The 18,251-nt window shown below is 37.9% G+C and overlaps 2 long non-coding RNA genes across 6 annotated transcripts in view; both read left to right on the forward strand.

The window, feature by feature from the left end:
- Window positions 1-9,600, forward strand: part of LOC140505765 (uncharacterized) — a 52,676-nt gene extending 43,076 nt beyond the window's left edge. For 2 of the 5 annotated variants that reach the window (XR_011967655.1, XR_011967657.1), the window contains one exon: window positions 9,276-9,600. This is a non-coding gene — a long non-coding RNA (uncharacterized lncRNA). Of the gene's footprint in view, window positions 1-7,592; window positions 7,986-8,014; window positions 8,191-9,275 lie in introns of those variants that run through there. The other 3 variants (XR_011967653.1, XR_011967658.1, XR_011967654.1) reach the window with 2 other exon arrangements.
- A 192-nt stretch (window positions 9,601-9,792) lies between these two features.
- The window catches only part of LOC140505772 (uncharacterized), a 181,936-nt gene continuing 173,477 nt past the window's right edge, over window positions 9,793-18,251 (forward strand). The window contains exon 1 of the long non-coding RNA XR_011967661.1: window positions 9,793-10,439. This is a non-coding gene — a long non-coding RNA (uncharacterized lncRNA). The remainder of the gene's footprint in view (window positions 10,440-18,251) is intronic.

Consider the following 18,251-nt stretch of genomic DNA (forward strand, 5'->3'; position numbering starts at 1 on the left):
ATTAAATTACTTGAGTCAATCAGTAATTTTGATAGCTTTTTATTTTGTGACAGCAATGATCATGAGTCTGTGCTTCTACTGACAATAAATTGACTCAGAATATCTAACTGGATTAAGCCCAGGGAGGTTTTGACTTGCCAAGGTCACATTGGTGGTAAGTCTCAGATGAGACTTGAAACCAGGTTCTCTGACTTCAGCACCAATGCTCTTCCCACTTTGTTACAGTTACTTTTAATAGCAATCTAAAATCACAGAATAACATTTAAGGGATTGACACTCTGAGTACTAATCAGAAGTGATATTCAGAATATTCTACATAACTTAAGGAAACAATGTAATTGATGTAAACAATGTAAGAGAAATTTAAAAAGTATTATAAAGCAGTTTTCCACTAGAATAAAATTTAGTTATCACTTTTTATATTTGTTCTAAAAATAAATTTGAATTTCCACATGATTAAAAATGAGTCTAGTTTCACAACCATCTTTGATTGTATTGCTAATCTAGACATTAACAAACTACTACATTTGTGGTAAAGATATAGGGCCAAGATGACTTATTTCAGGGGAATGACATTTTTCTTTGTCATGTTTTCATCTCTCAGGGCCCCATGAGTGTTTTCATTTTGTGCTTTTGTTGTCCAGTCCCCTATTCGAGTACCCTAACTCGGACCTACTCATTCCATGAGCCCGTATTATTGACTTTCTCTTGTCCACTCTGTGTCCATTCAAAACAAAATTTGCCCACGTAACTAATCTCAGCTAAGCACTAGGAAGAAAACAATGTGGCAATTCACACTAAGCTATTAGCAAATGATAAGCTCATCCTCCTATGCATTTTTAAACTCCTAATAATCTATTACTATAAGTTGTACTGGACAGGGATTGGTACCCACTTCTGAAAGATGGATTATTGTGCTAATCAAAGAGCAGTCCCCTACTCCAGAGCTCCTTAGTTCTACCCCCCTCATTTTACAGATGTGGAAATTGAGACAATGTAGATACTGTCTTTTATAAAGTTGCAAGCACTATATAAATACCAGCTGTTATTGTTTGTATGATTAGATTAAACACATCAGTTAGTGGCAAAGGGAAAACTGAAACAAGGTAAACTGTGGCTTTTAAAATTTGAGCCATAAGCAGAATACAAAAACCAGGAGCATGCCTTGACTAATCATTTCATGAGGGTAAAAAATGTACATTAATCACAGAATGTCAGAGCTGGAATAGACCTTAACACTCTCATTTTAAAGATGAGGGAACAAAACCTAAGAGGGGTGAAGCAAGTTCACACAGCAAGTAAATGACCAAGTGAATATTCCCACCCAAGCTTTGTGACTCCACACTAAACTACCTCCCAAATATTTATTGTGAAAAGGAAGTGCTAATTTAAAAAGGTTTCTTTGAAAAACTAAAAAGCAAAAAATAAAAAATAAACACAACTTGAAATACCTAGAATATACACAGAGCATACTTTAACTGCATAAGATGTGTATTTGTTTTGTGTTTTTTGTTCATGCATCCATAGTAAACAAATTTTTATAATACACTCAATAGCATGAGAAAGATTTATCAAGTAGGGGAAGTGATTGTTTTCTGAGTGACTCTGTTTCTTTAAAAAGTAGTGAAATGAAAAGTCTATTGAATAAGTGCTGAGTCAGGTCATCAGGCAGCCAAAAAGAATCACGAGGCAAGAAAATGGTGGCACTGAAAGGAGGTAAAACACAAGCATATTTTTAGAACAGATCAACCAAATGAGAGGCTGTCACAGAATGATCAAGACTACAAATCACAAGAAATATTAGCCTTTTACTTTGGAAGGATCATATGTTTTCACTGTTTTTCAAAATTGCAAATTATTTTTTTAGTTTATATTATATTAATTTGTTCTTTCTCTATCAGTGTGTTGCACACAAATACACAAGACTATCAGTTTTATCTTAGTACTGGATTCTATTGGGGTCTCATTTTCTGTAGTTTTACTGCAACATTTAGCAAACATGATTTTTGGATTTTTTAAAAAAATACATCTCTTATGTAAGTTCGTGATGTACTTGACTACATTTGAAATATATGAACCAAATGAAAACATTATTATAGACATTTCCATTCTCTCTCTCTCTCTCTCTCTCTCTCTCTCTCTCTCTCTCTCTCTCTCTCTCTCTCTCTCTCTCTCTCACACACACACACACACACACACACACACACACACACACTGTAATATTATCTAGTCAAAATGACAGATCCATTTATGTCCTATTTGGAAATTCACTTATTCTGTAAAATAGAAAATGAATATTCATATGCCAGGTTTTGCCTTTACTCTACTTTTGTTTGTTAATTTAGTGAAAGCTTTAGTAGTTTCTTAAATTTTGAACACACCAATCTAGATTCTGATCTAGAATCCAATCTTCTTGAATGAGAGGAGTGAACACATAATTATAAAGGTTATCCTTTGGGGGAAAACAGTTTTCCCCACTATCACAGAGATCTACATGTCCCTAATGTTACTACTAATGTTTTACACTATAAACATGAGACACTTTGAAACAAAAAGGAAATGAAAACAAAATCACATGATCTCCAATTTCTTTATTGTTCCTTTATATTCTCATAATTAAAAGTATAGCCAAGACAGAGGAAAGCCTACCTCCTTGAATAGACAGTGATGGTGAAGTTATGGAATTTTGTTGAAACTACTTTTACTTTCACAAGGAATGACTATATATGTATATATATGTAATATACATATATATGTAATTTATTTAGAAGAGCTTCTTTTCAGTCCTCTTTACGTACAGCTTAATTCTGAACCTCCGCATTTAACTCTATATTTCTAGAGCATTCATTTAAAATTTCCCCCCAGAACTAAAAATGAAAATGTTTTTGAGGTTAGGGAATGGGAGAGAAGATGGCAGGAGTGGGGATGGTGGGAGAGTACAGAGAAAGACAATGAAGGAGAACAAATTATCCAAGAGTTTACAAAAAACCCAAAATAGAGATCACTGTGATGAAGATGAGCAAGAACCAAGTTATATTTTCAAACAAAAATCAATTCATTATTTTCTACATAAATATGGGAAAAGTCATTTTAACATATTTTAACACAGTCCTGACAATATGAATTATTTTTACTGTAATTGGCAAGCCAGATCAACATCTAAAAAATTAGTCAAAACAGATTTAACAATTTTCATGCAAGCTAAGTAGTTTGTTATTAGTAAAAAGCATTTTTGTACTTTAGAACCCACATAGCATTTTTAAAGTTTTACTATTTACATTCTTTAAAATAGTAACAATAGTCTTGGGACAGCTAGGTGGTGCAGTGAATAGAGAACCAGTGCAGGAGTCAGGAGGACCTGAGTTCAAATCTCACCTCAGACACTTGACACTCACTAGCTGTGTGACCTTGGGCAAGTCACTTAACCCCAATTGCCTCATCCTGGGTCATCTCCAGTCATCCTGATGAATATCTGGTCACTGGATTCAGGTGGTTCTGGAGGAGAAGTGAGGCTGGTGACCTGCACAGCCCTCCCTCACTCAAAACAAAGTCAAGTGCAAGTCATGTAATTATTTCTCTGATGGCATGGTCTTCTCCGGCAATGAAGGGCGAACACACGACAATAGTCTCAAGCATAGGAAGGGACTTTGGGAATCATAACATCTAAATCTTTCATTTTATATATTTGGTGTTCTGAGGTTAAGCCACTGCCTCATGTAACACAAACTTGCAAGATGTAGAAGCCAGACTTGAACCTAGCTCTTCTGAGTCCAATTCCAAGATTAAAAAGTGTTTTTACTTTGGAGATTTTATTACAAAGCTAAATGAAAATGAATGTATCATAGTTGAAGCTGTTATTTAAATGTAGATAAGATATAATGGTTCAGGTAGATTTCCAGCTGTCAGAATTTTCTTTTTTAATAAAAATGTTGGGATTTTTGGCTTTTATATCACTAATTTTCAAATAACTCTCTTTGCCTCCTCCCCAGAGAGCTTAGACCCTTGCAGAAAATAATTTTTAAAGCTAAAAAAGAAAATCCAGGAAAATTAGTCAACATACTAAGCAGCTCTGACAACACATGTAAAGTTCACCATTCATAGTTCCCCACCTCTAGCCATTTATTGGGAGCAATGAATTTAAGACTTTTCTTAAAGATGTGTCTAGACAAGACAGTTCATATATGTTCTTATTTCCATACTTTTATCTAGAGACAATTTTTTTTTTAATATGGGAAAAGAGAATAATGAGAAAAATTTACTATGTCACAGGAAACAAGCGATAACCTGTTATCCTTTTTTTTTTATTGGGGGATCAGCCCTTCTTCCATTTCCTTCTCTCCGTTTTCAAAGTCACAGGAGAGAAAGGAAAAGCAGGAGACTGGTGGAAATGTACTTGCAATAATTTCAGAGACCTAACCAGACCTGAAGATAAAGAATGCCCCAAACAAGGTTCAGAGTCTGTTAAATCTCCTCTGCATCTTTTCCTACAAATGTCATTAGAGAGATAATTGCCTCATACACATAGTCATATGCATACATATATATGTATGTGTATATATATACATATTATACATATTACATATGTATATATATAATATGTGTGTGTGTGTGGGGGGGGGGTATATATACACATACTGTGAACACCCAAATCCACAGTGACAGCCCTTAGTGTGAAGTTAAGAGAGAAGGGCTGCCATAGGAGTGAAAAATAAATGTAAATGGGAGTTAAAAGGGGGTCAAAGTTGGAGAATGTGAATAGAGTGAAGATAGAGCCAAGGTCTGCAATCACAGCTAAAACTTTCAGTTGACAGCTCTAGTCTCAGAACTTAGTGCCTGGGGAAGGCTGTGAGTGTGTGTATGTATGTGCTAAGCATCAGGCGGGGAAGAGAGAGACCGGTGGAGTCTGCTACTGCAAAATTGATCACATAAGGCGTGGTGCAAAAAGTGCAACGAGATAAGTAAAGGGTCTTTGGTATTTTTCCATGACAAACAGGTAGGGAATTCTCTTAACTGGGAACACACATCACCCAGTGTTTCAGCGTTCTTGAATCTGGGGGTAGATAAGGGATGATGTTCCAGACCTGTAGGTCCAAGCGGTTGCTAGGGATTTGGGAGGGAAGAAGAGAGTGAACTGAATAGATCCTTTAAAAAAAGAAAAAAGTGATGATTCACAGAGACCTGAAGAGGGAGTAAACCAAACGAAACTGTAGAAGCCTCGTGGTTTTCTGAGGCCTCTGAGGATGAAGTTTAGTCTTCATTATAAAAAACAAACAACAACAACAAAAAGTTTTCCAATGATCCAATCTTTCACCTATGACTAGGGAGTTTGGGGTCCCACCTCCAGATTAAGAAGAAATCTGTATCAAAATGTATCTATATCAAGTCTCTATGATTTTCTGGTATGGGAACTCCCTCTGGAGCATTGGACTGGTCATAGAGAAGTGACTTGTTCATGACCACGCTACTTGTAACCATCAGAGATTAGATCTGAACCTGATTTCTTTACTTTAAACCCAGTATTCTATTGATTGCACCATATTGCTTATTATATTATACTACATTATATTATATCATATTATATATTATTTCTATTAATTATATTGTTATATTATATTTCCTGGACTTATTCTCTCAGCATTTTGAGTCTTTTCCCTTTCCCTTCCTCCTCACTTTTTATTCCTAGGTAGATATGCAGGTTTATCTGTTATACAGACTAGTTATGTCAATTTAATTTTTTTTTGAGTGTACTGTTCAGTCAACCCTGCACAATAGATTATGCCATTAGAGATTGAATTGCTTCTTCTAAAGGATCATTGATTTAGAGCTAGAAGGACCTTTCAGGTTCATCTAGTTCAACTCCTTCTTGGGAACTGAAGGCAGAGAGAGGTTAAGTAATTTATTCAAGGTCACACAAGCAAAGCTCTGATTTGAACCAAAGTTCACTAACTCTCAATTTGAGTATTTTCCTTTAGGTATCACAATGCTCCAGGATCTGAACTTAATGGCAAGTGATTTAGAAAGTGCATCAATTCCTCCAGGCCAGTACAGCACATTTAAAATCTTATGCTAGGGGGAGTGGAGAAGGGAAGGGAGAGTGTTTAATTAAATAAAACTTTTACTAAGCTTTAACTGAGTCTTAGAAACTGTGCTAACTGAAAGAAATGGATAGGAAATCAAAGGGAAAGACAGTCCTAACGCTCAGGGAGTTTATACTGTAATGGGGGAAGAATACATAAAAAAAGAGTTAGCTATCCCTGAGCAAGCCTAATTTACTAACTATGAAGTGACTTAAGTACCGTGGACAATGACTATTGTTTGTACTTAATGATCATAGTGTACTCAAACAATTATTAGTCACATAGTATTTCACAGTGATATATTACCAATCCATAAAAATATATTTTATATTTATAAAACTAGATCCTATCATGTTCAACCTGAGACACACCATGTAAAAAATTGTGTCCCCCATAGTGGCATGAATTTATATATTTATAAATTCTGAGCCTCATATTGCATAATGACTGTACTATGTACATTTCACACAAAATACAATAATCATTGTATTTTTATTGTATGGAAAATATTATACACTTATAAAGGCTACTATATAATATCTGTATGTATCTCTCCAATATTATGCCACTTAAATCTTATCCATACAAAAAAAAAATCGCAGAATAATAATTACTTACTTGCCTTTTCAAATGTATGTGATATTCATAACAGCATTTTCATGAATACATTTACATCTGTATGTTCAAGATATAAGCATATTTAAACTAGTGTTTTGTGTGAAATATACATTTGTATGACAAATAAATGATATTCATTAGTATTTATAGCTATGTAATATAATTATGGATAAATTCAATATTATTTCAGCAGTATTTAGCAATATTTTGTTGTTGCTGCAAAAATACTTTTTACAAATATACTCAAGATATCATGGGGAAATGGGGTCTTTAATATGAACATTAAAGCATGTATATCTATTTACACCTTCCTATCTACCTTCACTAAAGTCTTACTTATAATGCTTTATGTCTGCTGTGAAAGACCCTTAGCTGACTAAGATACTATTCTACAAACAGTTTTAATAAGTGGTCAGTCCTAGCACACTAGTCATGCTTTTAGTATAGCCTTGGCAATGAACTGTTTGTTCCATCTCAACCATTCTAGCTAAATGCAATAAGCTTATCATCAGGTTTTCTGCAGGGTGACGAATTTTTTTCAGTCAAAGGATCTCATGAAAAATGGAGAAACTACCTACACCTAGAGAAATACAGATCCTTAAGCTACAAAAATGTCTGTCTTTTGTATGTGTACATGTGTGAATTTTCCATATGTGAATCCCTAGCTACAACAATAAAACATAGTTTATAATTTTTATATTTGCTGAGAGTCAAAAAAATACAAAAAAAATCCTTATGCATACTTTTAAATGAAGACATTATTATACTGTCCTAAAAACAAATTTTTAGCACAAATGCTTCACCAAGAGAATTCATACACATATTTTAAATATCTAACATACCTAACTGTTGTAATACATCTGTGAGTACTAACATAATCTGTTTGTATACATACAGTATTACCAAAGGCAACATGGTATGGTGGATACAGAGAGAAAGGTTTGGATTCAAGTCCTAAATTTGACACATGCAGGCTGTATGACTCTGGATAAGTCACTCAATAACCTCTCAGTGCTTCAGAAAACTCTCTAAGACCAATGAGTAGCAGAGAAGATTTTGCCTTGGAATGGCAAAGAAGCATTGCCTTACTGGGACCTCCCAAAATGGATGAAATCACAGTATTGTGTATCATATTATTTCCATAAGTACCCCAGTTTCTTATGTGGAATTATTTCACTATGAATAGGTAATAACTGGCTGAGCATTACTTTAAAATTATGAATGAATAAAATACCATATCTATAATCTACATACTCAGAAATACAAATAAAATATATTGTTTTTAAATTATGCATGAATAACCGTGTCTTCATATACAGATTTACAACTAGGCAGAGGAAGAAGGACTTCACAGTTGTTTAACAAAGAAGCCAGGCACTGGAATGAATGATGCACTTTTGCTACCATTCCCCCTTTCCTTATATTCTCTGGTTTCAACCTATTCCAAAGGACAAATTTATCTTACATATCAAATAAATTTATATATAAACATGTATGTTAATGATTGTGAGGATCTCACTTTTTTTGCTTAAGATTCAAAACTGTAAAGTTTCTATATCAAGAGCCTCAACTTTATTTTCCACAAGAAAAAAATCACAATAAATAAAATTTAGTTTTCATATGAAATAAAGTGAACCCCAAATTTGACTTTGCCTCTTGCTTTTACATAGGTATTTTTTTTTAATGGGCCACCACATGGGAAGTCACTCAAATGATAGGCCTCATTACTGGATTGACTACATTGTCTTCAGGTTTATAAGCAAACACAGGTTAAGTAGCTTTGCTATTCTGACCCTAAAATTTCCTTTATAAATGAGTTTCTAAAAGAGCTGAAATACCTTCGGTAGCGAACATGTTGCCTTCAACATGTGGACCAAATGGGCCTAGAACACCTTAGTTCTTTAGTAGTGTTGTAAGCTGACTGGTTAGGAGAGGTCTCCAAATTAAGATGGTCAATTGCCCTTCCTTATTTATAACGTAGGGACAGGCACAAAATATGACATCCCAATAAAACATAAGCTCGAAATGTACCATGGAAAACAGACTGATTAAAACAAAATCATTCCTGAGAACAAGTTGGCTCTTGCTGGTTGACAATTGGTGTGTACACTTTCAGAGGGGGGGCGAAATTTCTTCGAGCTTTGTCTCACTTGGACAGTCGGGGTTACGGGGAAGTTAAATCTTTTGGGTGCCCTCGCCCCCATTTCCCTCCAAAACTTCTAGAAAAGGGGAGGGGGAAATGCTAGTAAAAGGCGCCACCTCGAAAGAATGAAGAAGTAGGCACTGTAACAAATTTTCATGTCTAGTAACAACAAACTCAGAAAACCACGAGAGGACTAAATCCACCTTCTCTAAATGGGGTCAGACTCTCACTCATCCTTGGGCATTCGGAAGTCCCCAGATCACTAAGATAGCACCAGAATTCCCTCCTGAGGCATTGTTATATAAGCATGGGGTGGGGGGGACACCTGCGTTGGGCAGAACAGGGCTTTCTGTATCCTGAGATTCAGAGTAAAAAAAGGTACGGGGACATAACAAGGCACCAAGGGGGTGAAAGTGGAACTGCTTTTCTCTCTGCAGGTCTCCAGTCTGCTCAATTTCGTACCAAGGCCAAGTTACCTGTGAATCACACGCACCCCCAGACACCTCTTGTCTTTGCACGGCTTCTCTCCACGGCTTTTGCCTACCTGGTCTTCTTCGATCACGTTTCCTCCTCACTATCAGCAGCACTTGGAAGGGGATGGCTGGATTGCTGCTGGCTGATGCCCGGCACAGCGCCCGCACTATCTTTGCCACGAAAGTCCCGATGCGGTGGGGTCGGCAAGCTCTGCCCACGCGGATGGTCACTCGAACCCTCCGAATCATTCTCTTGCCCGCGTTTACAGGCCCAGCAGCACTGCAGACTCTACACACACACGCACACAAAACACACACACACACACACACACACACACACACACACACACACACGACACACGCGCGCACGCACACAGGAGCGCGGCTGAAGAAGAGGGGCGGGGAACCTCTAGATCTGTCCCGTTGCTCAAGATCCGCTTTACTTGCTCGGGTGATTTGGACAGTAGGCAAGATAAAGTTAAGGGCACGGGTGGGTGGGGACGGGAGATGAGAGATGGGGGTGGGGAGAAGACTGAGGGGCTGCTTCAACCCCCACTGACTGCTCTTCAGCTTCCTTTCCCTCCGCCTTCCCCCTTCCCCTCCCCCTTCCCCTCCACCTTCCTCATCTCCTTCTTCTCACACCTCCCCTCTCTCCCCCCTTCCCATGTCTGTCCTTCCCCCGCCCCCCCGTTTTAGTTCCGCCAGTCACAGCTAACCCCCCCGCCCCTTCCTGCTACTCTCTCCGCCCAGCTCACTTTGTACCCCTTCTATCTTGCCCGCCCTGCCCCCCGTCTCTCCTTCCTTTCACCCCTCCTGAAGGGTCGCTAATTTCTCATTCTTGCTTACAATTAAAAAAAAAAGCTTCGTCTTGATTGTATTCGCCGACCAATCAGGAGCTAGAGGTCAAGTTTGAAATAAACGGCTGCACAAACACTGACATTTCTTAGGCGCTGAGTAGGCCAGCGGTGGGGGATGAAACAAATAAATAAAAAGCTCCTTTCACCTGGGGCGGCGGCGCAACATCTGGGCGCGGTAAAGCGAGGTGTGCGCTGGCTCCGGCGGGCACAGGGAGAAAGCGTCAGCAGCTGCCGAGAAGCGGAATCTAAAGACTGATGAGGACAGCTCTAGGTAGGCAAAGTCGAAACCCGAGGCGTGTCTGCCTCTGTGCCTTCCCCCTCCCCCGCGCACTCCCTCTGTCCCCCTGCCCATCACCCACGGCTCTCCTCTCCCCCACTTCTCTCCATCCCCCTCTTGGCTTCAGCTCCTACGAGCCTCTCTGGCCCGCAGATGGCCGGTCTCTTTCTGTGTGGGAGACACTAAAAGACATGTCCCCAAACCAATTTTTATTTTCGGTTTTAAACTTAGAGATCTGCACAGAGAGGAGTATTGGGACCTCTCTGGCATCCCTTCCTCTGGTCCTGTTTCCAGGGTCCTTTTTCTCGAAGTCTGTTTGCCTCTTCTTTCCTACAAGAATTGCAACCGGAAAAGCAGGGGTGGCTGTGGGGGTGGGGCTGGGGAAATCCACAGGGTGAGGTCAGGACACCAAGGCTCCCTTAACAGCTGGGTCTTGGGAGGCTCAACAACCGGCTATTTCCTCGGACCAAAGGACATGTAAGTGAGATCACTGTCTTCAGGGTCCCACTCCTAACTCAAATTCCGTGTATCTGACGGTTCCGCCTCAGGGCACACATCGAGTCTCTCTCTCTCTCTCTCTCTCTCTCTCTCTCTCTCTCTCTCTCTCTCTCTCTCTCTCTCTCTCTCTCTCTCTCTCTCTCTCTCACAAACACACACACACACACACACACACACACACACACACACACACACACACACACAGTCCTATGGCAGGCCCTCACCCCGGATCCGCTGCAAAGGAGAATTGTAGACCCCACGCTGAATTAAGCTAGAGACGTAGCACTAGGAGTCTATCCCCCATCTTCGCCAGACTAGGGACAACTACACTGCCCACTACCGAATTGGTTCTTGAATCTGCCTGGATCCCAGTGTCAGACCAGATCTTCTCAGAAAATCTTCCCGGTGGTAAGGAAATATACTACATAGATATTTTGAGGCAAGGCCGAGCACTCTGAAATAAGGAGAGATTTTCAATGTAGTTTATTTCCTCCTCCTCCTCCTCCTCCTCCTCCTCCTCCTCCTCCTCCTTCTTCTTTTCTCTCTCTCTCTCTCTCTCTCTCTCTCTCTCTCTCTCTCTCTCTCTCTCTCCCTCCCTGTCTCTCCTCCTCTCTCTCCCACTCACCCCTCCCTCTCTCTCTCCCTCCCTTTCTCTCTCTCCCCCTCTTCTTTTCCCCACACCACTTTAAATACTATAGTTTCTAAGGTGTCTTCTGTAATTCTGGCACTTGTATACACACCACTCACACCCACACCAAATCACCTGTTGGAGGTGTGTCCCAAATCTAGGATCATAGATTTAGAATGCTAAGGGACCTCAGAAGCTGAATCGAACTTCCTCATTTGACAGATAAGGGTACTGAGGCCCAGAGAGGTTAAGCAATTTATTGACAGTCAAACTTATATAAAGCCAGGGAGATGAGATTGACACCCAGGCCACTCAGACACTTCAGACTTCAAATTCAGAACTCTTTTCATTGTACCAGGAATCTATAAAATTTGTAGCTGTAAGACAATCACCCCTCCCTCAAGCCATACCCCCTGCCCCAACAGGTATACTCACACGCATGTTGTTCAGACTTAGAACTGTAGTGTCTTTTCCACAGGTATGATCAACAGATGATATTTCTAGATTCCTGGTAACACAGAACCTGACTTTATATGTGTTGGTATAAATGGACACTGAATATTAATTTAGATATTAAGAACTTTACCATTAAGGATGGTGCAAAATATTGGTCATGTTCTCTTAATACTGATTACATCTCTAATTCATCTTTCACATGGCATCAAAGTTGATTATTTTTTATGCATAGAACTTTGGGCTATGTCCCTCCTCTTCTCAGAGAACCCTAATGCCTACTCAGTAAATTTCAAGCTATATAGTTTTGAATTCAAGGTTTTTTCCTCAAATCACCTCACTTCTCCTGTCTTACTGTATGCCACTCCCCTCTCTACCTATGTCATGGTCTAGCCAAACTGGATTACTTATTATCTCATACATACATACATACACATGCACATATATGTGCATATATACATATATACATACATATATTACGCACTGTCCCACAATTGTGTTTTTAGTCTATGCTGTTCCCTACACCTAGAATGCAGTTTTATCCCCAACCTCAGGGGTAGCTAGGTGGTGCAGTGGATAGAGCACCAGTGTAGGAGTCAGGAGGACCTGAGTTCAAATCTCACCTCAGACACTTGACACTCACTAGCTGTGTGACCTTGGGCAAGTCACTTAACCCCAATTGCCTCATCCTGGGTCACCTCCAGTTATCCTGATGAATATCTGGTCACTGGATTCAGGTGGCTCTGGAGCAGAAGTGAGGCTGGTGACCTGCACAGTCCTCCCTCACTCAAAACAATGTCAAGTGCAAGTCGTGTCAGTTTTTCTCTGATGGCATGGTCTTCTTCGGCAACCAAGGACAAACACACATCCCCAACCTCATCTCTCTCTGTCTTGAAATCCTAGGGATACCTAAATTAAACATTGTGGCCCAGCTCAAATGGCATATATTCTATTGTGACCATTTCCAGTCACCTCAAGGTTCTGATGCTTCACCCCTTGCACCTAAAGTAGCACTTGGTTTATGATATATATGTGTATTTCTTAGCTATGCTTTTAAATCCTCTAATATCTTCCCCAGAAAAGAACAGCGACTGCCATATAGGGATACAAGAAATTTGCTGTCACAAAGTGAAACTAAAAAAAAAAATTTAAATAGTCAGTTGCTATATAGTCAGGATATTGAATATTGCAAATATCATTTTCCTTCATAATCTGAACTTCCATATTATAATACCAATTTTATGTTCATTTGGTGAAACAGGATTTATCCATGTTAGACTATGTTAGTTCTAATTTGTGGAGCTTTCTGAAAAGTTAAAAAAGAGGAGACACATTGTAGGACTATTGATTGTTTCACTGGATGGAGAAATAACAGTACTTACGAATTTCAGAGAAATATCTACCCCTACCTTTTTTCAGAGCACTGTTGTAAGGAGAAAGATGACAGTAGGCAAACAAACATCCTTTGTTCTCTGCATGATGAAATGCACCTTGTTGAAAATTTTTTATCTCTATTTTTTTCCCTGCCACCCTACACCTGACCTCACTGCCGGTCAGTGTATCCTAGGGAATTCCAACTAATTTAAATAACATTTAGAACAAAAATAATTAGGAAGATGCCTCTGCAGCAAAAGGGTTCTGCATTCCAAAGAAAAACTTAAATGCCTTTTGATCAATCACTTAATCCATTGATCAGAAAATATTAAGTCCTTGCTGTGTGCCAGGAACTGTGCCCCTAGATCCCAAGGATGCTAAGAGAAAAATAACTCTTGACTTAATGGAACTTACATTCTATTAGGAAAAAGCAAGTATAAAATATATACAAAGAGCTTTTTTGGGGAGGAAGGATCCAAGTACTTGGAGGAGTGTGGAGTCAGGAAAGGTCTCATGTAGGAGGTTGCACTTTAACTGAATCTTGAAACTGTTGAGGGATTCTAGGAAGTGGTAGTACATTTTGGGCATGAACAAGAGTGCAAAGATGCAGAGAGAAGGGAGGTGCAGTGTTATATATGGTGGTCAGACTGTCAGAAATTTAAAGAAGAGTAGAAGGAAAAATATGTAATAATCCTGGAAGTATAGGCAGGAACCTCATTGATAAGAGTTGAAAAGGATCTTAGAGGTCACTTAGTTTATTTTACAGATGAGGAAGCTGAAACACAAAGAAATTAAGTTACTTACTCAAGGTCCTATGGATATACTGTAAGTAGCAGGGCTGGGATTTGAACTCAGGGCTTCAAGCTCCAAACCCAGTGTTCTTTCTGTTACATCACACTTCTGCTCAAAAGAGTGCTGTTAGAACTGGGATGCCATCGCACAACTCCAGGGGAAACAGGAGTTTTTATCTTATCCTAGAAGCCATAGAGAACTACTCTAACTTTTTGTATAAGGTATACAAGCTTTTTGTATAAAATATGATCAGGAATGTGTTCTAGGAATAAGATTGTTGATAATGTGGGGAGATAATTGGGACAGGAGATTCTCATTAAGAGAGCAGGTGAAGAGGGATTGAGGACCTGAAGTAGGGCATAACTAACGTATGAGTGAAGAGAAGAAAATGGATCAAAGAAATATTGTGCAGGTTACATCATTAAGATGTGAGAATTGATTGGATTTGGGGAGGTGAATGAATATGAAGAATGGAGAATGATTTCAAGTTTACAAACTTGGGTGATTGGTACTCTTTTAAAGTTTTTTAACATTGAATAGTATTTTATTGTTCCAATTGCATGTAAACATTCTTTTTTGTAAGATTTTGAATTCAAAATTTTTCTCACTCCGTTCCATCCCTCTTATCCAAGTACAATCATGTTAAACATATTTCCACATTAGTCATGTTGTGAAGGAAGAATTAGAACAAAAGAGAAAAACCATAAGAAAGAAAAAACAGAAAACATAGTGAAAATAATATGCTTCAATCTGAATTCAGATTCTATGATTCTTTCTCTGGATGTAGTTAGCATTTTCCATCATTAGTCTTTTGGAATTTTCTTGGATCATTGTACTGGTGAGAAGACTAATATAGTTGATCATTACACAATGTTTTTGTTACTGTGTACAATGTTCTAGTTCTGCTCACTTCACTTAGCATCAGTTCATGTAAGTCTTTCCAGGTTTTTCTGAAATCCTCCTGCTCATTATTTGTTATAGAACAATAAAATTCCATTACATTCATATATCTCTACTTGTTCAGACATTCCCTAATTGATTGGCATCCCTTTGGTTTCCAATTCTTTGCCACCATAAAAAGAGTTGTTATAAATACTTTTGTATATGTGGATCCTTCTCCCTTTTTTATGATGTTGTATCAAAAGATATATACATTTTTATAACCTTTTGGGCATAGTTCCAAATTGCTCTCCAAAATGACTGAATCGGTTCACAACTCCACCAAAAATACATTAGTGTTCTAATTTTCTCACATCTTCAACATTTATTATTTTCCTTTTCTGTCATATTAGCCAACCTGATAGGTATGAGGTGGTACTTCAGTTTTTATAATTTGCATTTCTCTAATCAATAGTATTTTGAGTATTTTTTCACATGACTAGAGATAGCTTTAATTTCTTCTTGAAAACTGCTTGTTCATATCTTTTGACCATTTAGATGATCAGTACTCTTGACTGGGATTGTGGTACTCCTCTCAGATGTAGGAAGTTAGGTAGAGGGGTGGATTTGGGGGAAAATAATGAGTTCTGATTTGAATATGTTGAGTTTGAGGTGCCTATGGGATATTAAGTTGGAGTTCAACAGATAGTATATTAGGGGGATGTTTTGCATTATCTATGCCACTACTCCCCCATATTATCATGTATAACTCACAGCAAACTCTAAAAATTATTTATTACTTTAAGATAGGATGATTCTATGATATGTTGATCCCAGTTCTTTTCTTCCTGACTTGTTTTGTGGTCTGTCACAATCACAGAATTTAACAGATATTAAGTACCTACTACAGAGTGCACTGTGCCAAGTACAAAGGTAAATAAAATCCTTATCATAAGGAATGTACCCTAAAAGTACAGAGAGAAGACAACCCTCCTCTTTGTCTCATTCAAGACTACAGGAAAACATTACTTTAATTTGTGGTTGAATCTCAGGCTTATGGTATTTTACAGTTAGTTTCTATATCCAGCACATTTTTGTATTTAAGATATGCGCAGAAAAGTAACGTAGTGGGAGCAGTCAGATAATGTTGTTTTGCCACTGAATGATTCTCATAGGCTCATAGATTCAGATCTCTTAGTGCTCATCTAATAAACCTCTCATTTTAGAGAAGACAGAGACCTGGGTTGGGGATGTGGTTTTCAGAACCAGGATCTTAACTTCCATCCTCTGGCTATAAATCTAGGACTCTTTTTTATAATTTATTACTCACAAATGGTGGGAATAAAATATTATGTGAGACCACTTTATATCCCCTGTATCAAGTTCTGTACAGCATATATTTATATATATATATATATATATATATATATATATATATATATATATATATATATACACCTTTTTTCAAATCTTAAAGTATCATCGTGATCATCATCATCATCTTGCTCAACAGGACAGCTGGTATGTTTGAGAAATTAAGCAAACTATTATTACTGGTATGGTCAGACTATTATCAGTTAAGAGAGAGCTGTTGTATTAGAAAGTCTTCTGGACTTGGAGATAGGATGTCTGGAATTGATTTCCCATTCCAACACTTTCCCCCTTACAAAGTGTTTGACTTTTGACATTTACTGGTAGTATGGCCTTATGTAAGTCACTTAGCCTCTAAGTGTTCTAGACCATTTTCTATGACTATAAGTTACAGAGAAGGTGTTGACATGCATTGGTAGAAGGGGTTTTCTCACTTGGGAGTTCCCTATGTTAATGAAATCACAGGCCCAGTCCCTGTACCTACTCTATTCAATCTTTAGTAACCATATGATGACATACAAGTTGCTTAACTAATCTGAGGCTCAGTTTCTTTATCAGTAGTATGAGAAGACTTTGTAGTATATGTTCCACAGGGTTATTATGAGGATCAAATAATATGTGAAAAATCATAAGTGTTAGACAAATGCCAAATCTCATTGTTTTTCAGATTATTTGGTCATGATAAAAAAAATCACAATACATCAAGCTTTCAAACTAGCTATGTAAGGGAGGGAATGATAATACACAAAAGTGAATGATAACACAAAAATAGTTCCTAAATTACTTCTATTTGGTTTTGTAACACAGTCAGAGAGATATACAAATGTACAGCTTTTTTTAAAAATTGATACCAATTCTTCCAAATTCAAGCCTACTGGTATATTAAAAGGCTGGATGAGACTAGGGGTATGAGTAATTAAAACTTACATTTATGTGTCATTTTTACATTTGCAAAGTTATTTCTATACCATATCTCAATTGAATGTCACAATCACACTGTAAAACAGATACTATAGTTATTATTACCCCCATTTTACAGATGAGGAAACTGAAATTGTGAGTGGTTAACTTTCCTGTAGTTTATTTCCTATAGTGACACAGGTAATAAACCTCAGAGGCTAGTTTTGAGCCAAGGACCTTCTGATTCCAGTGTACTATCATACTGTCTCATAGAAGGTGATAAATTTCAGATGACATACCACAAATACACAGTCAATGTGTTTATACCCATGGATTGTTAAGATTAAACAATCTTGTTTGTCTGGAATCCAGATATGCCTTTTGCATCAAAATCTGCATCTAAAAAAGCCTCAGTCCCTTAAAATGGTTTGACAAATATATTCAGAAGCACACAACTGTTTAATTAATCATTGGAATATGGCAAAAGATTCAGAGGGAACCTGGAGACGATTTAGTCCAGTTCTTTTGTTTTTTAGATAAGAACTGGGGCCTAGGGAAGTGAAAGGGCCTTTGCAAAGCCAGATGACTCACTAGTGGCTGAGTTGAAACTCAGAATCAGGTTGCCAAGTCCTAGACTAGTACTTCTTTGCTATCTTCGTATTCGGTTCAACTCTTTTGCAGGGATCGCAGGGCATATTTGTTTTTTCTGATTCTCTTCTTGTAATATTCTGTCTTTGAAAACAAACGCCAACAAACTATACTAAAACTATCAAGTAGCTGAATTTGTAATTTGGGATTTTTTTTCCAGTAGATCAACAAATGAAGGTCTCTTTCAGCTATTTCCCAGCACATTTCTAAATATATATTTATTACAAAGTGGTAATTATAGCTTTGTAATTGAAGATTAACTA

The sequence above is a fragment of the Notamacropus eugenii genome, chromosome 1, assembly GCF_028372415.1.
Source record: "Notamacropus eugenii isolate mMacEug1 chromosome 1, mMacEug1.pri_v2, whole genome shotgun sequence".
Taxonomy (NCBI): domain Eukaryota; kingdom Metazoa; phylum Chordata; class Mammalia; order Diprotodontia; family Macropodidae; genus Notamacropus; species Notamacropus eugenii.